General features: G+C 37.9%; 1 long non-coding RNA gene across 1 annotated transcript; it reads right to left on the bottom strand.

The window, feature by feature from the left end:
* Positions 1–500: 500 nt before the first annotated feature.
* Positions 501–4,037, bottom strand: LOC110016903 (uncharacterized). Its single transcript, XR_002292207.2, has 3 exons — positions 3,897–4,037; positions 3,632–3,807; positions 501–948 (listed from the first exon to the last, which is right to left on the bottom strand). It is a non-coding gene; the product is annotated as an uncharacterized LOC110016903 (long non-coding RNA).
* Positions 4,038–8,364: the final 4,327 nt, after the last annotated feature.

The following is an 8,364-nucleotide window of genomic DNA, read 5'->3' as shown; positions in this document are numbered from 1 at the left end:
GAAGATATAGAGCTAGGACACCGTAACACATGTAGTTCTGTTTTTAAAGTTTTGGTGACACACACAAGTAGTAAAGTGTGTTCAAGGATACCTGAATTCTTTCTCATATGAAAACCGAGATTAGATTTGATCAAGACTTAACAGACGAAACGAGTAGGACTCCTCAATGTCAAGTAAATAAATTGTAAGCGATGATGAGTGCAGGGGGTATAAAATAACATTTTGTTTTTGCAGCCAAGACAGCCTGCAATAACTGTGGCAGCATTATCAGGGAATAGCTTCTTCAACGATAAACAACATTTGTTTTGATTATATTTTTATTAAATGAGCAAAGAATACTGAGAATCAAATTTTGCAATTTCTAAACCAACAGTGACATTCAATTACTCGTCGTGTGTTGAAACCAAAGATCCTGATGAGTTTAAATCATGATTGACGCTTTTCTTATGACAAAGTAAAATGCATTCACCAATCCAATTGAAATCTCTGGAGTCTACACATTATTTTTTTTGATATTTTTAACTAATGGCAGGGCTACAATTCCTCCCCCCCCATCTGCCTAATGTGTTTTAGCATCAAGACTTAAAAGTGTCAAACAGATTTCCTCTGTAAAGAAGCTGTCCGTCCCCACACCTTTCCCAGGGCTGTGCAGTCTGTCACCCAAATGGAGCGTGTCCATCTGTCCTTTCCCGTTTAAGCTGCGTGGAGCCCATCAGTGTAACGCAGGGATCGTTGACAGCTGTTTGTTGATTCCATGCCATGGCTTATTTCCGCTGTCTCTTTGTTTGGATGTCAGCGTCGGCGGCGTCAGTGACTGAGTCAGCCCACTCCTGTTTCAAGGCCCGCTCCTGACATCAGGCGCAGATACCACACAGCTGTTATTCTCTTCACATCTGACCAGCTCAAGCCCATCACCGTAGCAGGATGGAGGCTTTGGTGTGGAAGTTTCTGATAGCATGAAAAGAAATGCATTAGGAAGATTATCTGATCTCAAGGCTGCACGAAAAAACACATTTTCTTGTAAAATAAACACATTATATTCTTTTATCCTTTCAAAATAGCAAAAAAAAAAATAGTTGCTTCGCTTATCATTCCTTACCATCCTCATTACCCTGTTAGACAGGTAGGTCAGATCTTTATTTTGGTTTTAAGTTTTCTCTCAGTTCAGTTATTTTGTCAGTTTCTCAAAAAATAAATAAATGACCTTCTGTGTAATTCTTGTCATCTTGCAGGCACTATACCTTTTAGGTCCGTTCACATGTGATGAGAAAAGTTCATGACGGCAGATTTTTATGTATAGAGTTGAAGGAGTTAAGAGTATTTACAAAGCTTTGGCATTGACTCTAAATTGTCAACATTTTTCTTTACTGGTTTCAAAGACCTTAGTGAAAATGATTTATCTGAAATATTTCAAGAAAATACATAATTAGAACCATTAGTTTTTCTATTAAAATGTATTTATATCTTAAACTTAAGTATTGTTCTTAACAATGACATGACCTTTGAACTCTTTTTAGCTTCAAAATCTGCTAGATTTTGTTCAGAAAGTCATAAAAATGAGAAAGTTTCTGTCATTTTCTATGGATTTTTACCAAAAATATGTTCTGCATATGAATACTTTAAGGACAAATTTCACAAACGCTCATCACCAGACAGTGAGTCATGCTATGAATAATGCATGAGTGTACAGCAGGCAAACAGACCTAACAGGTTTAATAATTGACTAATTTGCCCAAGAAGTGATCTAACCAAGTCCAATTGTGGTGTATTTTTTTGATCATTTACTAATTAAAAATATCAGTAAAGCGCACTATCAAATTGTCATAACAGCATCTTCGGTTTAGTCACGGTAGCACCGTGAGCAAAGCATGCAAGAAGCCGGGAAAGGTGACAATCGAACAAGAAGATTTGTTAAAGCTAACAGATTGCTGACAAACACAGTTCAGTACCACTGTGACATGCAGAGGGGCATCCAAAATCAGACAAGAAGTCAAATCTTTAAATGGATGGACCTCAGCGGCAAAGCATCACACCACTTTCCACTCTGTCAGCTCAAAACAAATGAGAAGAAACCATGGAGGGAATGTCATCACTGCTGCTCTGTGGGAAGCTTTGCAGAGAGGATAAAGGTTATGTTGCTGCACAGTCACGGCAGGGAGACAATTTAACATAAACTGCATAAACCCATGGGTCTGCCATGCAAGCAGGGAGTTTGCTCTGCTTTTGAACTGATCCTAATCTTCTATCATTTTACACGAACATCCATTTTTTTTAAAAAGTTATACTGTAACCAATCCCAAATATGTACACAGAAGCGCAAACAGCCTACAGACACACAACAGAAAAGAGTTGGTCCGTAGTAAAAGTCCTATTTGCACAAAAAGGATTTTTCTACTGTAAAACATTATAAAAGAAACTGTGAATACATCTGTTAGTCGTGCAACTGTTTATTTGTTCAGTGAGAATACAACAGACTTCTGTCTGGATTAATTTAGTCTCTGTGTGAAGTCATGATGGACAGTTTTGCAAAATCCCCCTCTGAAACACAGAAAATTCAGATTTTAGCCCAATTTTATTTAAAATAGAGCATTTTATGAAGGTTTAACCACTCCAATCATCTTTTTGATCTATTTTAAAAGCATTCCCAGTGGTCTTTGCAGTTTTCAGGCAAAATTAAAAACATTTTCTAGATCATAGTATCAGTAAATTTGCCTCTGAGCTGTGGGCAGGACTGTTGGCCGAGAGTAAGCCTGCCCTGAATTCCCATCATGCCTTTGTTCACACTCTATCACTCTAACTTACAAAATCCACGTTTATATTAGTATTGCAACAAAAATGGCGAGCAATATTGGATGAATTTTTTCATCAGCTCCTGATTCACAATGATTTACATAAAGAGATACTGCGAGATGCAATTATGAGCTTAATTGTCTTTAAATATGGCCTCCATCATCAGAAAACTGTTACAAGAACATGTTAAAAACACCAAAAACACCATTTTCATCAGTGGGTCATTATAAAATGATGCTTTTATACAGTCCAACTGACAAAACTCGTCTTTCTTTAAGTTGTACCATGAATCTGTGTCATCAAGGCAACAAAAGGGTTGTTTGAATACGTTATAATAAAAGATATGAAGTTTAACTGCCCACAGTTTTTTGCCAAATACTTAATACTGTAAAATGAAAGCACAGCGCAGAGAAAACACTTCCTACTTTTTTACAATTGGCAGATTTCAACAAGTCAGTCTATTGTGTGGTGCTAATTTAATATTGTCAGGTCTTCTTTAATCACGCTCTGTAATTGCAGTCTGCAGTTTCAATTTTTTTCAGCAGAAAGAAAATTACACTTAACCAGAACGACAAGACCTTGTGCTCTAAAAGACTGTGGTTAAATTGATAATTTGATTTAAAGAGGATATATAATAAAACTTGTTTGATTCAGACTTGCTGTGGAGGGCTGGATAACGAGGAACGCAAACTACCTCATTACCATTTACAGACTACTATTTCACTGAAGTTGGTTTAGTCTTAAGCGGAACCGTCCTCTCTCTATGCAGCACCAACTCTTTCCTAATCATGTATTCCACTAACAATGCCTGAAAATGTAACAAGATGATAAAGATCCTTACGTGGTCATCCATGAATTCCCCACTGTCTCAGATGCAAAGCTGTCTTTTTTGTCCTGACCTCTTGCTTTCTCCCAGGGAGTTCAGCCAAGCTCCACCTTAGCTCCTGACTTGCTGTCAGAAGACTTTGCATTCTGATGAGTCTGCACCAAAACTTCCCTATCTTCTTGCTTTCTAAGCTGTGAAATGCCCAAAGTGAGAAACAAACCCTGGAAACTAAATAGTAGCTGCCTTATCTTGAAAAATGAATAATTAACACATTTCATACATTGAGTGTTGACTCCAAACTGGCCCTCGGAAGTGAGCATAAGTGTTGGTCTGCAGCCCCGTGATGGACTGGCATCCTGCCCAGGGTTTCCACCCCACCATGCTCCTTTGAGAGCTGGGATGGGGTCCAACAATTACCGTGACTCTACTCATGAATGGACATTTCAACAATAACTCAGATGAGAAGATCACAGGCTGAGCTGAAGGAGGATTCAAACGCAGGTGTTCTGACAGCTTGATCATTTATTTCCCCAAATTACTCATCCAAAAGAACATCAAATGTTGCTTTAATATTTTTTTGGGCTTTTATGAAAGAGACAAATGAAGTACTAAATAAAGACAGGGGGGAGACACCCAGCTTAAATAAAAAAGTGAACTGATGAGGAAAATGAGCCTCAGGTGTTTGGCAAATGACACACCTGGAGCAAATCAGCAGACATGCGAAAAAGAAAAGGAAAAGGAACTCAAATGAACCAGAAAACTGTGCACATTTCAACAGATGGAACAACAAAAAAGCCAAACCAGAAAAATCACCTCCACACAAAATAAAGACTCCCACAGAAGTCTTTGGTAATTTAAATATTTAAGGTTGTCACGCAGTGAAGAACCACTCCCATAGAAATTGTGTTAACATGTTTATTTTTCTGATGATAGAAGACATTTGTTTTAAAAAATTAAGCTCTACATTGTATGTCTGAGTATTTCTTCCTTCAAATAGTTGTGAATCAGGAGCAGATGAAAAAAACGCTGTTAGAAAAAAAGCTAATCTGTGATGCAGAAATTACGGTGGGTGGGCCGCAAGCTCTCTGCTTCTCAGCAACGGGGAGGGAAAGGAGGTAGCTCAACGCCAACCTTCCTACCTACAACTCAGAGGTGAATTTCAACAGTCGCTCTGCAGAAACCATGTCCCATAAAATGACGGCTTTTTTGTTTTTCCTTTTACTTATGCTACTATTGTAACTAAAAGACCACTGGGTACACTTTTAAATGGCCAATTTATTTCATGTTAAATCATTTTTTGAGCTTTTAAATTTATTATAATGTTAATTCTTCCACCCTCTGTGAGCACCAGCCCCTCCAAATCCACAAAAACGTTGTGTTTTAGACCGGTGAGAACAGCCCCTTCCAGGAAGAGACTGCACTGTCAGCACCACACCCAGACTAACAGAAACATCCATTTTCTTCACGGAGCTAGCGGGGATCACCAAAAATGCTTTCATTTGAAATGCATAGGACGTACATCCATCTTTGCAAAAATTCGGATGTATTTTGTTTTTAAGGGCGAGACGCAGACACGCTGCTGAAGCTGACTCTAGGCTGACGTCATGAAATAAGCGGCACCCACACAGAGCGAAAGCTGGTGCCTCAGAGATCGAGTCGTCTTACTCCCAGGTAGAAAACAAACTCAGGAAAATAACTTGTATTTCATTAAAAATGTGTTCTTTTGTGTCCCAAAATTAAATTATATGGATTTACATTACAGACCAAAAGTTTGGACACACCTTACCATTCATTTGAATGAGAAGGTGTGTCCAAACTTTTGGTCTGTACTGTAGTTTACTCTGAAAGGCTTAAAAAAAAGCATGACATAGAAATAGATCAAAAGATGATTGGTGTGAGTATTTAAGGGCGTTAAATCACAAGCTATAGCCATTTCCTTGTTTTGTAATGTGCATCAGCTCCAGCTACAGCAGGAAGAACAGGTGGAGGTCCCATTCACGGTAGCAGCACAGGCCCGACGCTCCATCATAAAACCAACTGTCAGAAGCATGTACGGTATTTCAGGGAGTCTGGGGCAATCTAAAATAATTTACAATAGCCAAAAATAATAGATGAGGTTACATAACAAGAAAGATTACCATCTGGCCACATCACTCATCTGGTCGTTTCCTCCTCCACAGGACAAATGGTCTCTGCTCCTCGAATGAATATGTGTTGATGAACACTGAGAAACGTGAAAATTTAAGTTCCACTGACAGAACACGCATCAAAATCACTGACTTCTAGCTTGAGTTGATCAGAAAAATACTTTTTTATGCATTTGACCACAAAGGTTTTTTGCCAGCCTTCTGCCAGATGCCATTCAACATCCCAGATTTAGGAGGAGAAGCAAATTAGCCAGCTGTGGCCCAGTGGCATAGAGGACTATAAATAAATATCAGAACAACGCAAGGTTGATGAGTTAACAGGTACTTTAATGCAACCTTAAAACAATTAGCAGCTTGAGATGAGCTGAAGGAAACATTGGGGTAAACAGACCGGCATATGTGGAAAAGTCTGTTCTGGGAGCACTTTAACAGATTAAAATGGTATTTGGTGGCACTGCACGACACATATGAGAGCACAGGTGTTGAAAGCACAGCTGTCAGTGCCAATGCCATAACTAAAGTTCAAATTACTTTATGGCCCCACTCACCAGGCTTTTCGCAATGCAAAGTCATCTGTCAAATCCCCCAGAATTCTGTTGACAGCCATTCAATTTCACCCCCCCCCCCCGAATTTTCCAGCTATGTTGTGTAACTTGTTCATTGTTTTTCAATTTTCATCTCTCTTTGCAGGAAATAGTTACCTAAATGCAAACTAAGCATACAGTGTTGAATGGTTGGCTTTCTTTTTTAGTTACAACATGAATATGAGGTCATGATAAATGTGATGGAAAAGGTAACATTTGAGACTTTTTTGCATTAACTACAGTATTCTGAAAAAGAGCATGAAATATGAGCACAATGAAGTAATGTGTATGGCTTACATACAGACAATAGTAGAGTACAGTTTCTCTTGACCTTTGTATTAAAATATTTTAATAGAGGTTATTTTTTCTTTTTACAAGCATTTTCTAGACCAGTAGTTCACCAAAGGCATTTTTGAGTTCTTGTTGTTAAGTGAAAATTTATAAATGAGTTAAAATTGAATAAATAACTACAAATAATCAAATTATTTATGGTGCACTCAGAAAGAAGCTTTGCATGAAAGTAAATGTATTACTGAGATATCTGTAAGTTACGTGAGACTGGAGGACTCCTGCATCCTCATTGCTGTTATTGGTTGCTTTTAACAGAGATTATTTGCTGAAGAGCTCCCCAAAAAGTATGTTGCTGATAACAAGATGTAAATGTAAAAGTTTACCATTGACATTTTTCTGTATAAAATCAGTTGGAGATAAATGTATAAACAGCCAGATGGAATATTTGATGCAGCTGTTATTTTCACAACACACACACCCTCCTGCATGTAGCCAACATCCCCGCCAGAGAAAGAAATGTTTTGTACGTTCGTGGCAGCCATAGATTGCTCCCTCTTTCTCATTTTGGTCTGTTTCCCTGCTTCTTTTTTCAATTTACTTCCAGCTGATACAAACAGCGATATTACTTTTTGTCAGGAGGTTCCCTTATTGGTACTTCAGACACTACCTCTGTAATAAACCCTTAGTCTTCAGATAATACATTAATGTTTGTATCATCTCAGAATTAAAACATTTCTTTTTTCCATTTCAGAAACTTTTGTCTGGGCCCAAAGAAAGGCCTTCACAAGCCAAATGTTGGGGGGGGGGGAGTCTGCAGGGAGTTGGTTGTGCACATTGCATGCTAATGTGTTTTACTCCAAACCTGCTTGGATACAGTGTTGTTGCAAAAAAGTGGAACATGATCACGAAAATGTGGGGCACCTTTGTGAAAGGGGCATGTAGGGCATAATGGCATGTAACTTGTGCTTTTTGCAGCAGCAAATGCACATTTCTTTTCAAAATAAAATAGACCTTGTGTCAAATAAGATCCTCCTGCTGCAGCACATTTGCTTGAATAAAAAAAATGCAAGACAGTTAAACGTGACATTTTCTGTATTTGGCTTTGATGCACCGTCAGCCCTTTTCTCCTTTTACTATTGAATATAAACATGATAACATTGGCGTCGATTTATTTTTTTAATCTACACTCATAAATGCAACTGTATACTTTAAGAACTTTGCATTTAAAAGGCAACGACTATAAGAGCAAATATTCTTTCAGATTATTCTAAACCTGTCTGACAGTAAAATAAACTTTTACTCTCACTTTGCTCAATTATCTGACCCGTTAAAAATAAAAAAAGAACAAAACTTATTTCACCACAACCTTGGTAAGTAACTAACTATAACTACCGGTAAAATAAATTAACCAAAACTACAGACCTATTTTTTTGTTTGTTTGTTTAGCATTTTCTCCAGAGCCTCAGATAATAGACCCCCTGATTGTATCAATTTAGGTAGAAAATATTGGACCATATAGCCAAAACGTTAGTAAAAAATTTTTATGTAATGATTTGTGGACCATGTATGGAGATGCATTCCCTCATGTAAGAGGGAAAGAAACACGTGTTACCCATTGGACAGAAATGAGGAAAGAAAATCGGCTGACTTCTTTGCATTTCTGTCCAATGTAATGTTCGAAAGGGAAGTTAGACGAGAGATATCAGGATTAAGATACATTCAACTG

The sequence above is a fragment of the Oryzias latipes genome, chromosome 17 (genome assembly GCF_053564925.1).
Source record: "Oryzias latipes strain Hd-rR chromosome 17, Olatipes_Hd-rR_3.1".
Taxonomy (NCBI): Eukaryota; Metazoa; Chordata; class Actinopteri; order Beloniformes; family Adrianichthyidae; genus Oryzias; species Oryzias latipes.
Note: the sequence above shows the minus strand (reverse complement) of the source record. Positions and strands in the feature narration are given on the sequence as shown.